This window comes from Canis lupus, chromosome 30, assembly GCF_048164855.1.
Source record: "Canis lupus baileyi chromosome 30, mCanLup2.hap1, whole genome shotgun sequence".
Taxonomy (NCBI): Eukaryota; Metazoa; Chordata; class Mammalia; order Carnivora; family Canidae; genus Canis; species Canis lupus.
Genome location: NC_132867.1, coordinates 35,667,804 through 35,686,153, shown reverse-complemented (window position 1 = coordinate 35,686,153; position 18,350 = coordinate 35,667,804). Strand labels below are relative to the sequence as shown.

The 18,350-nt window shown below is 44.4% G+C and overlaps 1 protein-coding gene across 10 annotated transcripts in view; it reads right to left on the bottom strand.

Moving 5' to 3' along the window:
* Positions 1 to 2,135, bottom strand: part of DYRK1A (dual specificity tyrosine phosphorylation regulated kinase 1A) — a 148,390-nt gene extending 146,255 nt beyond the window's left edge. For 2 of the 10 annotated variants that reach the window (XM_072806949.1, XM_072806952.1), the window contains exon 1: positions 268 to 424. The gene's annotated coding sequence lies outside the window, so the exon portion shown is untranslated. Of the gene's footprint in view, positions 1 to 267; positions 426 to 1,013; positions 1,195 to 1,780 lie in introns of those variants that run through there. The other 8 variants (XM_072806953.1, XM_072806957.1, XM_072806950.1 and 5 more) reach the window with 8 other exon arrangements.
* Between the last annotated feature and the right edge of the window lie 16,215 nt (positions 2,136 to 18,350).

The following is an 18,350-nucleotide window of genomic DNA, read 5'->3' as shown; positions in this document are numbered from 1 at the left end:
CAGGCCCCGGCCCCGGCCCCGGCTCCCGGGAGGCCGCGGCCCCGGCTCCCGCCCGCCGCAACTTTGCCCTCCGCTCGCTCGCGCCCGCCTCTCCTCCGGGACCGGGCCTGCCGGGCTCCCTCCCCCGGCGACCGGCCGCGGGCCGCGGGGCGCGGGCGCCTCCTCCTAAAATGGCAGGTCCCTCCCTCCGCCCGGCCGGCCTCGGCGCGGGCCCGGCTGCAGGCCGCGGGGGGGGGGGGGGAGCCGGGCGCCGGGCCGGACACTCACCGGGACGATGGCGGGGCGCTCGCGCCGCTCCCTCCGGTGAGTCTCAGCCTCGGGCTCCCGCCGCTGCGCTCCCGCCGCGGCCTCCGCAGCCAGCGCCGCCCCGGCCGCCTGTCTCTCCGCCCCCGGCGCTCCCGGCGCTGCCGGCGCTCCCGGCCGAGCCGCAGCCTTCGCAGTCCGTGTCCGGCTCCGCGGTTCCAGCGGCGCCCGGGGCCGGGGAGGCGGCAGCCCCCTCCCCGGCAAATACCGCAGTCCCCGGACCCCGGCTCCCGGCGGCGGGGCCGCGCGGCCCGGCCCGGCGCGGAGGGCGGCGGCGAGGCCGGGCGCCGAGTGGCGGCCGCTCCCGGCGGCTTCTTCCCGACGAGGATTTTTGTAAATCGCACAAAATGGCGCGCGCTCCAAACCTGCGCAGCCAGAAGCGCCGGGGCCCGAGCGGCGGCGGCGGCGGCGGCGGCTCCTCCGCCAGGAGAGCCCGAACCGCCCGCCCCCGAGTCCCCGCACAGACAGACAGACACACACTCACACACACGCACGCACGCACACGCTCCCTCACACACACACTCTCACACTCACACCGGTCCCGCCCGCTCGCCGGCGGCGGCGGCGGCGGCGGCGGCGGCGGCGGCGGCGGCGGCGGCGGCAGCGGCACCAACAGCAGCAGCAGGAACAGCAGCAGCAGAAGCGGCGGCGGCGGCGGCGGCGGCGGCGCCCGCACCCCCCGCTCGAGGTGTCCGCTCCCTGAGCCCGACCTGGGCCGCGATCAGCAGCAGCGACGGCAGCAGTCTCCCCGGATCCCCCCGCCGCTCTTGCCGCCGCCACCCCCGCCTCACTCCAATGGGGCTTTTTATTATTATTCGGGCGGGAAGCGAAAGGGTTTAAAAAAAAACCAACCAACAAAATGGCGACGGACCGACCCGGTCGCTATAGCAACTGTCAATCAAAACGCAAAACCCCGGCTGACGTGCTGACGTCCTCCTCCCGCCCCCCCGGCCCCAAGCCGGCGGGCGGGGCCTGTTGCTCGGGCAACGGCAGATTCCGTTCCCTCCTTTCCCTCTCCCCCGACGTCCCTAACCAACCACCCAACCCCCTCAGGTCACGTGAAGGATAAATTCGGAGCTCGGGCCCGCTACGAGTGTCAGAGGAGGGCGCGTGATTCGCTCGGGGGAGGGGAGAAGAGGGGGACGGCCGGGCCGAGGGAGGGAAGGGAAGGGAAAGGAAGGGAAGGGGAAGGGGGGGCGAGGCGGCGGCCCGGCCTGTGCGCGAGCGCCCGCCGCCTCCCCGGCCTCCCGGCCGCGCCCCGCCCCGCGCCCGCGCCCGCGCCGACTGCGGCCCGGGGAGCGCGCGCGGCCTCCGCGCCGCCGCCCCCGGAACCCCGCGCTTCCGCGTCGTGCGCCCGCAGCCCCGCCCGCGCCGGGGGTGGGGGTGGGGGAGGGGAGGGGGGCGGGCTCTGCGGCCGCGCGGGGACCCGGGCCGCCCCCGCCCCCCCCCGCCCGCGCCGCGGCCCCGGGGCTCTCACCTTGGTCCCCGGGGAGCGCGCCGGCCGCGGGAGGGCGGCCCGGGGGCGCACGGCCGCGCGTCTCAGCTGTTCTTCGAAGGGCTCGCGTGCCCCCCTCGCCGGAAAATGCCCACGGAGGCCGCGGCGGGGGTGGGGGAGCGGCCGCCTCCGCGTTTCAGACATCTCAGGAATTCCGGACGCTTCGCCCGAATCCGGGATGCCCCTGCGGCTGACACCTTGATTAAACCCTGCCTCTCCGTTCGCGCAGCAGCCAATGCCGGCGATCACATATTATGCACGCAAGCATCATACAAACTTTCTCGAGGCTGTGCACGCTCTCCCAGGCTCTACCACCTATCTCAAAGCCCTCCCCACCTTTCTGGGTGCAGGCTTTCCTTTGCAGATCGGAATGCCCCTTACATTAATCCTCTTGAGGAGCTAGGACTGTATCCTTGCTGCCCCGCTCCCTGGTTTTTTCTCTTGGATGCACCATCTCAGCTTCCCCGTTCTTAATTCGCCCACCACTCTATTAATATGCTGCCCCCCCCTTTATTTTTATTTATTTATTTATTTATTTATTTATTTATTTATTTATTTATTTATTTATTTATTTTTATCCATTCCTTCTGCGCGACTGAATGTCGCTAGGTGTGCTTCCCAGGCGCTGAAATCTAGGTATGCTCGTAGCCATGCCGTGCTGGCTACTTTGTAATTAGTAGACAGCCACTGCCTGAGAATTGTGTTCTGTACCAATGCTAATAAAATGGCACTTAGCAAATGTTACGCCGAAAGGGTACTGTAATTTTTTTTCTACACCAAGTCACTAATTTATTGATTGACGTCTAAGCTCATTTTCCCGTCCTACAGTAGTGTTCCTACCAGTTTTGTTTTGTTTTTTTTTTTTTTTAAGGTGCTCACAAATGTATTAGCAACAGTTAGGATCTTATGAGTGTAAAGGAAAGCCCCCCACACCCCGGAATATATATTGCTCTCTATGCTGTAAGACTCAAGGAAAGACGCTTGCTTTAAATGATTTACAAGAAATGTTTCCCTCCTAAAGCTATTAGACCACTGATTAAGGGAACAATTCAAATTAGCACGGCCCTAAATCAGACTAGACCTAAAATAAATTAGCTAAAAGGGAGGCAGGCAAATAGCTTACTTCAAACTGTCCATGTTATCAAAAGTTCCTTTGGGGGATCTCCGGGTGGCTCAATGGTTTGGCGCCTACCTTTGGCCCAGGGCATGATCCTGGAATCCCGAGATCGAGATCGAGTCCCACATCGGGCTCCCAGCATGGACCCTGCTTCTCCCTCTGCCTGTGTCTTTGCCCCTCTCTCTCTCATGAATAAATAAATAAAATCTTAAAAAAAAAAAAAAAGTTCCTTTGGATTATGGTCCCTCAAAACGCCCCAGTAATGCAATTAAAATCCATTTTCATCTTGTTTTTGAAAGAAGTGGCCAAGGGTGGCCCTATTAAGGCAAGAGATCCTACCTTGACTCCTCCCAAGCTCACACTTTCATTTGCACAACTTACACAATCAACTCCTTCCTGGCTGGCTCCTCTGTCCCTGCTCCCCAACACCCCACCCCATTCACCAGGTTCAGGTCTATCTGAACACTTCAGCATTTGCAGCCTGTAACCCTAGATTTGAGTCAAAATTTTGCTGCTGGTAATGAGATTTCCATAATTAAACTTTAGGTAACCTGGAAAAAAAAAATGTCTCTGGAAATATGCCCTTGTCTTTAGTCAAACCAATCTGGAAGATCAGGTTGAGGCAGAAACATGAGCTAATAACCATGCATCATAGAAGACATTGCTGGTCTTCATATCTAGAAGGCTGTACCCCTCCTCCCCAACACCTCCTTCCCCAGCCTGACAGCCTCACACAGCATTGATCAATATACTATTATGGCCAGGTTGGAATGCTGTAAAATAGTTTTATATAGGCTTCACCTAAAAAAGTAACCTGTAGGGACGCCCGGGTGGCTCAGAGGTTGAGCGTCTGCCTTCAGCCCAGGATGTGATCCTGGAGTCCCGCGTTGGACTTCCTGCATGGAGCCTGCTTCTCCCTCTGCCTCTCTCTCTGTGTCTCTCATGAATAAATAAAATCTTTTAAAAATAAAAAAAATCAAATTAAATTAAAAAGTAACCTGTAAATTGTACAGGCTCCAACAAGTGAACACAGGTAGGCAGGAAGCACGCTGGTAGAAAAGCCAGTTTAGTGTTCCCTGGGTTCACCAATGCCACCTGAGATTCTCCCTATCAGACCCAGTGGCAGATGTAGCTATTCATAAAAGTGAACCTCTAAAAGCAAAGACACCCCTCCCTTAACTCACAAATATTAACAGCTTCCATTTGCTCAGTAATTCTAGGGTTTCTCTAATCTCATAGCAATATTACATGCCATTGTACAGATGAGAAAGTAAGTCCTGAGAAACTTTCCCGAGGTCATACCATCAGTAAGTGGTAAAGTCAAAATTTAAATCCAGGTGTAGGGATCCCTGGGTGGCGCAGCGGTTTGGCATCTGCCTTTGGTCCAGGGCGCGATCCTAGAGACCCAGAATCAAATCCCACATCGGGCTCCTGGTGCATGGAGTCTGCTGCTCCCTCTGCCTGTGTCTCTGCCTCTCTCTCTCTTTGTGTGACTATCATAAATAAATTTTTAAAAAAATAAAATAAAATAAATCCAGGTGTAATTGCAAAGCCTATGGTCTTTCTACCACGCCAAGACAGTTCAAGAGTATTTGGGAAAATAAATAAATAAATAGTATTTGGAGACACGGTCATATTTTATTAGACCCTAACAAAATATGACTTATGTCCTTATATAAAGGGGAAATTTGAACAGAGACAGAAGTACACACATGGAAGACAAAGGCAAGAGAGAGTGCCTTCTACAAGCCAAGGAACACCTGCAAAAACTAGGAGAGAAGTTTGGAACAGATTATCACTCACAACCTTCAGAGGGAACCAAACTTCCAACACTTTGATCTGGACTTGTAGCCTCCAGAACTATGAGACAGTAAATTTCTGTTGCTGAAGCCCCAGGTTGTGGTAGTTGGTTTTTGGCAACCCTAGCAAACTAATACACAGATCCAAGCCAAGATGCCAGGTCTTTTTATTGATTTCACAGGTGTTAATGACCAGTCCTGTTGATGACTATACTAAGCCCAAAAGTTCAGTACCTGGAGCCCTGCTGGGAATTATAACCCAAACATACCAAGGACAAACAAACAAATGTTCCTATCTCTGCCCTTCACACCAGGTGAGAAGGTGAACAGTTGACAATCATCCCTGGATGGTGATGTAGCTGGAAGGTGACGCCCTTGCTCTTCTTATGGACTTCTGGGGAAAGGTCCTTCATTGATCCCTTTATACAAGTTTCATTTTTTTTGTTCTGAATTTAACAGTAATTCATGTATATCAAACAGATTTTAAAAAAGCAAAATAGGGTGCCTGGGTGGCTCCAGCAGTTAAGTGACTCTTGGTTTTGGGTGCACATTATGATCTCGGGATCCTGGGATGGAGCCCCGGGAAGGATTCAATGGGCAGTCTACTGGGCCCTTTTGACCTCCCTCTGCCCCTCCCCCACCTCGGGTTCTCTCTGCCTCTCTCTCAAATAAACAAAATCCTTGAAAAAAAATTTTTAATCCTTAAAAAATTAAACAAGAGAGGGACATTATTTAAACTGACAATGGTATTATGTTGTGAACCAAGAAGTTAATAGAGTTGACCCTTGATCCACACAGAGACAGGGGTGCTGACACCCTCTTCCCCAGTATAATCAAAAATTGCATTTAACTTTTGACTCCCCCAAAATTTAACTTTTAATAGTCTACTGTTCACCAGAAGCCTTACCAATAACATAAATAGATGATTAACAAATATTTTAGATGTCATATGTATTATATGCTATATTCCTAGAATAAAGTAAGCTGGAGAAAGAAAATCTTTTTAAAAATCAGAAGAAAATATGCATTTACAGTACTAAACTATATTTATCAAAAAAAAAAATCCACATCTAAGTGGACTCATGCAGTTCAAACCCATGTTGTTCAAGGGTCAACTGTACTCAGTTCTCTATCCCTGAAGTCAAAAAAAAAAAAAGTAATATATGGTCATTGCAAACAGTTTTACAATATGGAAAACAATGAAGAAGTACAGATTATTCATAGATATCACCCAGAGATAAATCTTTTTGATATCTTCATATTGGCACATATCCTCCCAGACTTTCTTAGAGACACATGAGTGCATACACACGTACAACACAGAGGTACATTTTATGCCTCCTTTACTTACAATCATATTATGAACACACTTTTCTATTAATCAAGTAAAATTTAGGTAATTTTTTTTAAAGATTTATTTATTTATTCATGAGACAGAGAGAGAGAGGCAGAGACATAGGCAGAGGGAGAAGCAGGCTCCTCTCGCGGAGCCTGATGCGTGACTGGATCCTCAGACTTGGGATCACGCCCTGAGCCCAGGGCAAAAGCTCAATGGCTGTGCCACCCAGGTGTCCCTTAGTTCTCCCTTTTTTTATTATAGACAAACTTGCATAAACATCTCATGTATATATTTTACTCATCTGTCCAGCTACTCGTTAGGTAAGGTAAGGGCATGCATCTTTAAGAAGCTTTGATTCATTCTCATTGCCAAAATAGCCCTCAGAAGTGATTTCACCAATTTGCAGTCCTAAAACTAGTATGCAAGAATGACTTTTTCCCACACCCTACCACTGTCTTGTTTTAATTTGCAGTTCTTTGATGAGTTAATGTTTCCTGTTTCGATATATGTTTATTGGCTATGTATGCCATACCTGTGTATATTCCATGCTTATCTGGGAGAGAAGTGGGATTTTTATTGATTTTCTTTTACTTGAATTTTTATTTTTATTTTTATCTTTAATTTTGATTGTTTAAACATTTTGCTGCAAAAAAAGAAAAACGGAACAAAGAAAAGAAAACTGGATTTTATTTTACTTTAATTTTTTTTATTTTTAATTTTGATTGTTTAAAATTTTTACTGCGTAAAAAAATAAAATAAAATAAAAATTTTACTGCAAAAAAAAGAAAAACAAAACAAAGAAAAGAAAACTGCTCCATGCAGTTGTCAGGCTAGTGTACAATATCAACACCAGACACCGTGCATCGCCCTGAGTTATCTGTGGCGGTCTCTGTTCCTAACTATCTCCTAAGTGGATCTACCCCTGCTTCAGCCTCTGCCTTCATGCTCTTACCTCCTCTCCACCAGGCACCTGACCGAGTGCTCTGTCTTCCTTCTCCTACCAGCATGAGGTTGCTTACAAGGTTGTTTTATGCCAAGGTACAGTTCTAATTTTTTAAAAGAAGGACAACATTCACTACATTCCTACCATGTATGAATGTTTGCGAATATTATATTATGAATTATAGTTAACATTTTGTTTACCCATGACATCAAGATAAAGGTTAGATAGAAAATGTGAAAGGTTAACCAGAAAATGTAATGGTATATATTTTGCACTGTTTTGGAATAGCTTGAAACAGTATTTTGCAACATTTTGGCAAGACTTGAAAAGAAATACACTTTAATATATTGATTCATACCTATATAATAGCTTCCTCGAAATTAGCAGGTTGGGAGAAAATATCCCAATTAAACTGTGAAAAACAATTAAGTACATGGAATTAAATATTAGGTAGAAGGCACAGAAATCTACAAAGGTCACTTACTTCGACGGTTCATTAGTTCAACAGTTCCTGCGTTTTGGCTTATTTTCGTGGCTTTTTAATATAGGTATGTAATGGGCATCATTTAATATTCCCACAGTGTTTATTGATATGTGCATTTTCTGCTACTGTCTTCAACATTTTTGCTATTGTGCTTCGATTCAATTCTCAAGACCTCTGGGTGGTTGTAGCAGTGCTGTTACTTTATTGTACTGTATGTGCATGCTTATTTCTTAACTATCAGTAATCTTAGGGCAAGGATCCTGTATTTTCATGCTAGCACCATATCTGGCTCACCGTAAATACTATTTTGCTTTGTATTTCTTAAATGAGTGATGAGATCCTGCTATTTGCTTCCTCTGTTTTCCTCCAACCCATACGACGTTTTAGGCAATCATAAAACTTTAGGGGAAACTGTCCAATGATTTGTATAGAAGCAGGAAATGTTCTCTTCTGATCTTAAAATGGATGACATTTCTCTACCACCAGAGGAAAGATTGTTGCAGTCAGCAAAGCCAGAAGAAAATTCAATGGAAGAGATACAATATTGGTTTAGTGATTGCCATGTAGCTGGTTAATTCTACCACTGGAGTATTTCTCAAACCAGTGTTCTTGTACAATCTGCAGTTCACCCCAGGTATCTCCAGATTACGAAACTATAGCTTTGGGCATTCTCACTGGACAGAGGTTTAAGGAGGCCCTCTGGTTGCTAAGTCTTTTAACTTCGTGGGGGTGAGAGAGAGAGAGAGAGAGAGAGAGTGTGTGTGTGTGTTTTCTGATTTTATTTTTTTAATCAACATATAGTAAAATTTATTTTTCCTATATGTATAATTCCATAAATTTTAACACATGTGTAAATTCATGCAACCACCACCAGGATCAAGATACAGAACAGATCCATCACCACAATAGACTGTCTTATGTTATCCCTTTGCCCTTACTGTCTTCCCCAACCCCTAATCTCTAAAAGATCACTAATCATTTGTCTGTTGTCCTTGATGATCTTGATGAGTCTGTTAACTTCTATAACCCCAAAGTAAAAAATAATAGCTGCATGCACTGTTAGCTGCTTAAGGGCAGGGCCAGTCAAAGGTCCATTCATGAAAAAAAATGTCCATTCCCACATCTGAATTTACCTCCAGACTTTTATTTTTTTATTTTTTAAATATCTTATTTATCTATTTATTCATGAAAGACACGCAGAGAGAGGCAGAGACATAGGCAGAGGGAGAAGCAGGCTCCCTGTGGGGAGTCCCATGCATAACTCGACCCCAGGACCCTGGGATCACGCCCTGAGCCAAAGGCACATTCTCAACCACTGAGCCACCCCGGTACCCATTTCCAGACTTTTAAAAGTAAAAATTATTTATTGCATCTTCTTCTTAAGCATAGAATAACAAGAGTATAGAGGCTAAGACAAAAGGAGCCAGTAATCCCATTGCCCAGATAATAAATGTTTAATTTTTACAATAAAAACAATTCAAGGGCACCCTGGCTGGCTCAGTGGTTTAGTGCTGCCTTCAGCCCAGGGTGTGATCCTGGAGACCTGGGATCGAGTCCCATGTCGGGCTCCCTGCATGCAGCCTGCTTCTCCCTCTGCCTGTGTCTCTGCCTCTGTGTGTGTGTGTGTGTGTGTGTCTGTCATGAATAAATAAATGAAATCTTAAAAAAAAAAAAATTCAAGTATATGGCTTGAAAATCCAAATAGATAAAATAAAGAGTAAAAACCCCCTTTTCTTTGTCCTGTCTCCTTTCTCTGTCACAGTCCTCCTTGGGGCTTTGGGGACTTTCTCTCAATGCAGTATCACAACATTGCGGGCTGAACAACCTGAAGGACTCCCATTGCTTTGGGGATAACATTCCTACTTGTTAGTTTGCCACCCAATAACTTTATGATCTGACCCCTCAGTCCTTCTGGATCTGCTGGGACCCCAGAACATGACTGGTTCTTTCCTATGGCTCCTCTCTCCCCTAGAAGGCCTTATTCCCTGGTCAAAGGTTTTATCTCCCTGCATTTTCACTGAAAGCTCCCTTTCCTTTAGCCAGGAAAGAAGGAAGCTCTTCAAGGGCAGAGACCCAACCAACTTGCCTTTTTTTTTTTACCCCCAATTCTTGGCATAGACTAGGTACCAAATAAATGTTTTGGTAAGAAAAAAGGCACCATAGGGATGCCTGGGTGGCTCAGTGGTTGAGCATCTGCCTTTGGCTCAGGTCGTGATCCCGGGATCCTGGGATCAAGTCCCACATGGGCTCTCTGAAGGAAGGCTGCTTCTCCCACTGTTTATGTCTCTGCTTCTCTCTGTGTCTTTCATGAATCAATAAATAAAATCTTTAAAAAAGAAAAAAACCATCATAGAATTGCAAAACAGCAAGAGCTGGTTTCAGTTGGCAGGCAGCTAAAGCCAGGAAATGGTTAAAAGAGGAATATAGTTGACTCCGAGCTTGAAAGGGGGTGGCCATCTGCTTCCGGGCTTTCCTCTCCCTCCCACAGTGGATGTACGCTTCCTGAAGATTGGTGGAGAGGCTGGCTGGGGGGGTTGTAAGGCCAGAGGAAGGGCTGCAGTGGCTTTAGTGGAGCACTGAATGAGGGTGACTTAGCCAGGGCATGGGGATGGAGGGGGTGGGGAGGGGGTGGGATGTCACTGTCACAGGCCCCTCTGACTTGCTCTGGCTGGAAACGCTGGTGGTCAGGCGAGAGGGCATGAGGTCTGGAGTGCAGCAGGGAGCTGGTCATCCCACATGATGCCAAAATGGGACCTTGATGTTTCTTTCTAAACTGTCTAGCCCAAAAAGGACTGGGGTGAAGGCAAGAATTCAGAGTAGAAGCAGAAAACAGGAATAAATCTCTGGGCTATGTGCTTTGCAACTAGACAGGAAGTGGAGGGTGGAAGCCCACCGTTCCAGGATTCTGAGTTGAAAGGATCCAACATACTCAAGGTACATTAATTCAGACTGCTAAGGTCCTGAGCAGAAGGCACCTGAGACAGAAACTCATAGGCTGTTAGAGACAGAAGGACCCTGCCCTTACGTGTCAAAACCCTAATCGTGAAGTCGCTCAATGAGGTTGGAATGACACACAGGAGACCTTATCTGTTAACCGTACGGTGACATTCCATTCACATTAGTCATTGAGATTTTCATTTTCTTTCAGTAAAGCTGGGCATAGGCAATGTCCTGTGAATCTGGACTATGTAGAAGGGACTGGTGACCTTAAAAGTCACAATAGCAACCGGGAAAAAGTGGTTGTAGGGACTGAGAATGTGGGGATCTAGTCTAGTGTCAACCACATCCAAGCTCTAAGGTCTTGGTGGTTTACGGAGTCTCTCTGAATCTGTTTCCTCATTTTAAAAGGGGATTCTTTATCGTCTTTATGAACCGTCAATCATGATGCAAATATTGGGCCCTGATGTAAATAATAAGAGGATTGGATTCAGATTTTCATTTTTGTTTTTATTTTTTTTTATTTTTTTTTTTAGATTTTCACTTTTGAAGTCTTTCCCAAGATGTCATCTTTTTCCAAAAAAATGGTAAATAAGTGGCTTATTCCATACTCTCAAACACTCAGATCTCTCAACTATGAATGTAATTAAAGCATTATATTCACACAAGTGATCTAAGCCTGTTTGAGCATCTTCTTGAGCTGGAAACTCACTACCTCCTGAAACTGCCCAGACCTTCTCTGGCTGCCTTTCACCGCAGAAAATCCATCTTTACACACCATAAATCACACACTTTCTACCCACCTCTCTAACTCTTCCCTTTTGGGATGACACAGACTGAGTCATACTCCTCTTAGAAACATCAACCTTCCGGGCACCTGGCTGGCTGGGTCAGTGGAGTCTGCAACTATTGATCTCGACATTGTGAGTTTGAAACCCCACATTGGATGTTGAGATTATTTAAAAATAATATCTTGGGGGTGCCTGGGTGGCTCAGTGGTTGAGCATCTGCCTTTGGCTCAGGTTGTGATCCTGGGGTCCTGGGATCAAGTCCCGCCTCAGGCTTCCCACAGGGAGCCTGCTTCTCCCTCTGCCTGTGTCTCTGCCTCTCTCTGTGTCTCTCATGAATAAGTAAATAAAATCTTTAAAAATAAAATATTTGAGGAAAAAAGGCCAACCTCCAAATATTTGAAGAAAATTCTGACTTCCCCACCTGGATCTAATCTCCTTATCTTTCAACACTTGCTCATCTGATAGATTTCCCCAGGCCAAGCCCCCACCCCTCAAGTGACTCCCTTCAAGGACATCCTCAAGTTAAAACACTGGAAACAACCTAAATGTCCAGCAGTGGAGCCTCAATTGAAAATTGTAGTCAAAATAGAACACATAATAAAATAATTTTTCATGACCTGAGAAAAATGATCACAGTCTAATAGAAGATAAAGGAAGCTATAAAACTGTAGTAAAACAGTAGTATTTAATTTTGTAATAAAAGTGCATATATTAAAATAAATTTTGCATGTTTATCACTGGGTAGTAAAATCACAAGTGATATTTTTCTTTTCTGTGCCTTTTTTTCAAAATTTTTACAATTGATTATTGGTAATCAGGAGACAAAATAGGTCCTATGTCCCTATAGGTTTTACATATTGGTCCAGGTTTTAAATCTTTGGAATATCATGAAGTAGGCTTATTCCCACTTATCATTTCTAAAGGAAAAAAAACAAAAACAAAACAAAACATGTAACAGTGAGCCCAGAATACCAGGAGCCTAGTGGGCATCCAACAATTACTGGTTTCCTTGCTTCCTTCCCTAGATTCTTAAGGATCACTCTCATATCATCCCTTCTTATTAAAATTTCTCTCATCTGCTTTCTATGACTTGATTTCAATTTTACATGTGACATTTGCTATGCACCTCCAAACTTGTCCAAGCTATTGATTGGAGGTCCCTTATAGACACTGGCTCCAACAACAAAACCAGACACATCTCTCTATAAGGGAGAAAAGTATAAAAGAAAAGTTAGCTCCAGCATTTTGTAGTAATCTTAAGCCAGAAAAAAACCCAGGATGTATTAAAGCCAGCCAGGAGTTAATGATTCCATCATACCCATAATGTCGAATTAGAATACAATCTACTTTCTGATCACTGGATCTCCTAAAGGACTGGAATCATTTGCACTGGAATGACAAAGGAAGTATGTACACCATTCACAACTTCGTATATTAAAATTTTGTCAAGAAGGAAGTCCAGATGGTGAATGGTTAAATATAAGTAAATGGAACAAGAAACTGAGGAGGTCTCAACTTGTCAAGCCAGAACTTAACTTTCTCCTACATTGCCCTCTTAGATGATACATCCACAGATACAGTCACCATTTTTTTTACAAATTGAGTTATCAGTTCCCTACAGTGAAGTGAGTAACTGTTCATTGACTCCACTGTATGTTGAATGTCTACACTGTGACAGATAGCCTGATCATGCTGGAGATACAAAGATGAATTATTTTGGGGCCCCAAATCTGAAGGAGTCTGAGATCAGTGAGGAAGGCCAACAATGCAACATAGAAACCATAGCATGATAAATTCTGGGGGAAGCAGGAGTCGAGGAGCAGATGAATCTTGTCTTGGGGAATCCCAGGTCTAGGATCTGAAGCTTTCATCTCCATGTACTTTTTTTTTTTTTTAAGATTTTATTTATTTATTCATGAGAGGCAGAAACACAGGCAGAGGGAGAAGCAGGCTCCATGCAGGGAGCCCGACACGTTGGACTCAATCCTGGGTCTCCAGGATCAGGCCCTGGGCTGAAGACGGGGCTAAACCCCTGAGCCACCTGGGCTGCCCTCCATGGGCACCCCACTGATTCTCCACCCCACTCCCCTACACCCTGCTTTTAAGGATGCAATCTGGAATGCTTTGCAGAGTGAGGATGACAACTGGAAGAGGAGGAAAGAGTTTATATAAAGACTTTCTCATGAAGAATTTTAGGACATGCCACCCCAACATGGGCCCTTTGGGTACATTATTTCGAGCTGAAGGCACTGAAAAAAGCAGATGAAGGGTGAGGTTCTCTCTGAACCCCATCATCTGCCTGAAGACAGATCCAACAAAAGGACCTTGGCCTCATCAATCTCCTCCCAGGAGTGTCTTCAGAAGGGAACACGGACTCTCATCACAGGAGATGAGGCCAGAAGTTGGCCCCCACCCAAACATACTCTGCCCAGAACTGTCAGACATCCCTCCCTCCCCTTAAGGCTTCTGAGGGCCCCTTGTGCTTTTCTACAATTTGCTCTCCCCTAAGTCGGCTACATCCCTCCCCTTCCCCTATGAAGACACATATAAGCTTTCAAATCTCACCCACTGAGACACATGGGTGGCTCAGTGGTTGAGCGTCTGCCTTTGGCTCAGGGCTTGATCCCGGGGTCTTGAGATCCAGTCCGGCATCAGACTCCCTGCTCCTCCCTCTACCTGTGTCTCTGCTTCTGTGTCTCTCGTAATAAATAAAATCTTCAAACAAACAAATCTCACCCATTTTGGTGTACCCTCTTTTCTCCCTAAGATGCCCTTGAGTGCATAGTATTCTTTTTTAAGATTTTATTTTTACTTATTCATGAGAGACACAGAGACAGAGAGAGAGGCAGAAGGAGAAGCCGGCTCCCAGGGCGGAGCCGGATGTGAGACTCGATCCCGGGTCTCCAGGATCACGCCCAAGGCTGAAGGCGGTGCCAAACCGCTGAGCCACCGTGGCTGCCCCAGCTGTGGAGCCTTGGAGGGTAGAGGAAAGTCGCTCCTCCCCTCCAGCTTCATGACTGGTGATGATATCAGGTTACCTTCATGGCCTGCGTTATTGCCTTCAAAATGCTGCAGACACTTTGTAAATTCTCTCTCCATACCCACCAGAAGGAAGGCAGAAGAGTGGGCGGCACCCTGGGCTAGGCATCAGGTGCTCTGTGTCACCACCGCCTCTGCAGTTAACAATCTCCTAACCCCACCAGGCCACCATTGCTCCTCTGTGAGAAGGATAGGGGTGGGGCTGGGGGAGGACCTGAGTCCTCTTTCAGATGCTTTACTGCTCAAAACCCTCAGTGAGCCAGTTCCTGAAACTTGGGGGGAAGCAAGAGAACAGACCTGTTGAGCCATTTGTACTATGACGTCATACTGAGTAGCTGGCTGGATACCTCCTGAGTTGGTGTTTGCCCATCTCCCTTTCCTTAAATGGTCTGCCCTCTAATTGCTTTTCCTTTTTTAAGTGGGTATTGAGGAAATAGCTGATTTTTGCTTCCTTGGCTTACAGCCATGGCTTCTTGTCCCAGAGTCTTCTGAGCCTGTGACTAATTAATGATCTGGTTTAACTTCTGGATACCCTGAAGGTAATAACATAGGTTGCTCCCCATCCAGTTTTGCTTATACTTTCCCATGCAAAGTTCTTTCTGTCTGGAACATTCTGGAATGAGAACATCACCAACAATACTACCTTAAATGTACATAAAAATGTTTGCTAGTGTGTCTTTCCTGTTCCATCAGTAATCAGTGCAGGCTTTAGTAAGGAGTGAGGAAAATCCATATCCTCAGTAATGTTGAAAGGACTCTCTAAAACAGTTTTCTCAAAAAAATAAAAATAAATAGGGATCCCTGGGTGGCGCAGCGGTTTGGCGCCTGCCTTTAGCCCAGGGCGCGATCCTGGAGACCCGGGATCGAATCCCACGTCGGGCTCCCGGTGCATGGAGCCTGCTTCTCCCTCTGCCTATGTCTCTGCCTCTCTCTCTCGCTCTCTGTGTGACTATCATAAATAAATAAAAATAAATAAATAAAATAGTTTTCTCACTTTTTACATTTCATTTTCTTTTTTTTGTGTGTGTGACTAATATAAAGAAACAATTTATTTTCGTATGTTGACCACATAGCCCACAGTTTTGCTAAATTTACCGATTAGTTCTAACACATTGTGTATAAATTTCTTTGGATCTTCCATGTACATAATCATGTGTAGATAACACTTTTACTTCTTCATTTTCAAACTATATGCTTCATTGTCTCTTTCTCTTTTCCCTGTTGCATTGACTTGAACCTCCAGGGTTATGTTCAATATAAGTGGTGACAGTAAGCATTTTTTTCTTCTCCAATCCCAGGGTGGAAAAGCATTTGCTACTTCACAATTCAGAATTTTGTATATTAGCCATAGGCCTTCGTAGATACTTTCACAAACTTGAGAAATATCCTTCTCTTCCTACTTTATAGAGTTTTTGTGATGAATATATATTGAATTTCACTGAATGACTTTTCTGCATCTATTGAGACAATTTTTTGTGTTTTCTCCCTTATTTTCCTAGTGATTTTTGGTTAATAATCGCTTTTCAAATGTTAAACATACTTGGTAATGATGTGTTAACCCTTTTACAAATTGTTGGACTTAATTTGCTAATATTTTGTTTAGAATTTTAGCATTCATCAGGGATATTGGTCTGTAACTTTCTTTCTTTATAATATTTTTGTCAGGTTCTGCTATCAAAGTTATACTGGCCTCATAAAATGAGTTAGCAATATCTCCTTTTCCTCATTTCTTTGAAAAAGTCATGTGAGATTAGTATCATTTCTTCCTTAAATTTTTGAAAGAATCTACCAATGAAGTCACCTGAGCCTGGAGTTTTTATAGAGGGGCTATTTTTAGTAATGGATTCCATTTCTTTAAAAGATATGAGAATATTTAGATATTACATTTCTTCTTGTATCAATTTTGATAAATGAATTTTTTCAAAAATTTCTCCATTTAATCCAACCTGTCAAGTTAATTTTGTTTTGAATTTCCTTCTATTATATTCTCATATCTGTAGGATCTGTGCTAATACCTCCATTTTCATGACAGATATTGATAATTTGTGTTTTCTTTCTTTTTTACTCATCAGTCTGATAAATGTTATATTTTTAAAATCTTTTTAATAGGACAACTTCTGGTCTTGTTAATTTTTGACTACTGTCAGTCTATTTTTCTATCTTACTGATTTCTGTTCCTAAGTATTTCTTTCCCTCTACTTTCTTTGGGTTAAATTTGGTCATATTTTTCTTTTTTTTTTTAATTTTTTTTTCAATTTTTATTTATTTATGATAGTCACAGAGAGAGAGAGAAGGAGAGACATAGGCCGAGGGAGAAGCAGGCTCCATGCACCAGGAGCCCGATGTGGGATTCGATCCCGGGTCTCCAGGATTGCGCCCTGGGCCAAAGGCAGGCGCCAAACCGCTGCGCCACCCAGGGATCCCCTGGTCATATTTTTCTAATTTTTTCAGATAGAGGTATAAATAATTGATTTTCAGTGTTTCTTCTAATTTATGCACTAAAGCAAGAAATTATCTTCTATTTATTTTTTTTTAAGTAGACTCTGTGCCCAACATAGGGCTCACTCATCAAAAGTCATATGTTTTACCAACTGAGCCATCCAGATATTCCAGTAAATTCTCTTCTAAGCACTGCTCTAGCTATATCCTCCATATTTTGCAAGATTGCATTAGTAATTATTATTTGAATTAAAAATAGATCTAATTCTCATTCTGCTTTTTGTTTGATTCATGGTTTAGTTAGGAATGTGTTGCTAAATATTAAAATATTACTGGTTAGTTTTTGTTATTGATTTCAACTTTAATGTCACTATAGTTAGAAAATTTTCTCTGTGTGACTTCAGTCGTTTGAGATTTGTTAAGACTTGCACATCACTATATGGCTCAGTATATGGTTTATTTTTGCAACCATTTTATGTGTGTTGGAAATAGTGTTATTAGAGGTGATTGGGTGGCTGAGTCAGTTAAGCTGAAATCGAACTCTTGATTTCAGCTCAGGTAATGATCTCAGAGTGGTGAGATTGAGCCCTGCATTGGGCTCCATGCTGAGCGTGGAGCCTACTTAAGATTCTCTCTCTCCCTCTCCCTCTGCCCCTCTCCCCCAACCCTCACCCCACCCCATCCCTGCTTGCATGTGCCCACACCCTGTTTCTCCCTCCCTCAGAAAAAAAGAAAGAAAGAAAGAAAGAAAGAAAGAAAGAAAGAAAGAAAGAAAGAAAGAAAGAAACCAAGCAAGCAAGCAGTTTGGGATGAAATGATTCATGAATGCCAATTGGGTCGATTTGGCTATTAAAGCTATTCAAATCTTTGGTGTCCTTACTGATTGTTCCTATTTGTTTTTATCAGTTATTTAGATCAGTAATTGTGAATTTGTTTAATTCTCTTTAATTTCTGCCAAATTTTGTTTTTCATATTTTTGCTTTTCGATACACATACATTTATGATTCTCCTGTCCTCCTGTTGTATTCACCCTTCCAGTATTATAAATATACCCCCCAAAATGTCCCTCTTTATCACTGGTAGTATTTCTTTCCTTTCCACTTATTTTTTATTTATTTTTAACTTTTAAAGATTGTATTTATTAATGAGAGACAGAGAGAGAGAGAGGCAGAGACACAGGCAGAGGGAGGAGCAGGCTCCATGTAGGGAGCCCAATATGGGACTTGATCCTGGGACTCCAGGATTACGCCCTGAGCAGAAGGCAAACACTTAACTGCTGAGCCACCCAGGTGTCCCTCCATTTATTTTTTTTGTGATATTAATTTGCCAGACCAATGTGATATTGCTGCTGTTTATATAATATGTAATTTTCCATCTTTATAGCTCTGCCTTTGTACTTAAAGTGTGACTCTGTGAAATAGTATGTAATTGGATATTTTCTTACTGAGCCTGACAATCTTTGCCTGTAAGTTATAATTTGGTACCTTTCATTTTCACTTAATTTCTGAAGTGACTGAACTTAAGCCTCCATGTTGCAATTTGTTACTTATTCCATCTATTTTTTGTCCCTTTGTGTTTTTCTTTAGTCCTTTCTTTTGGATAAATCAAATAAATTTCTAATTCCACTGTATTTACTGTAGTATTTTTTTTCCAACCTTATCTTT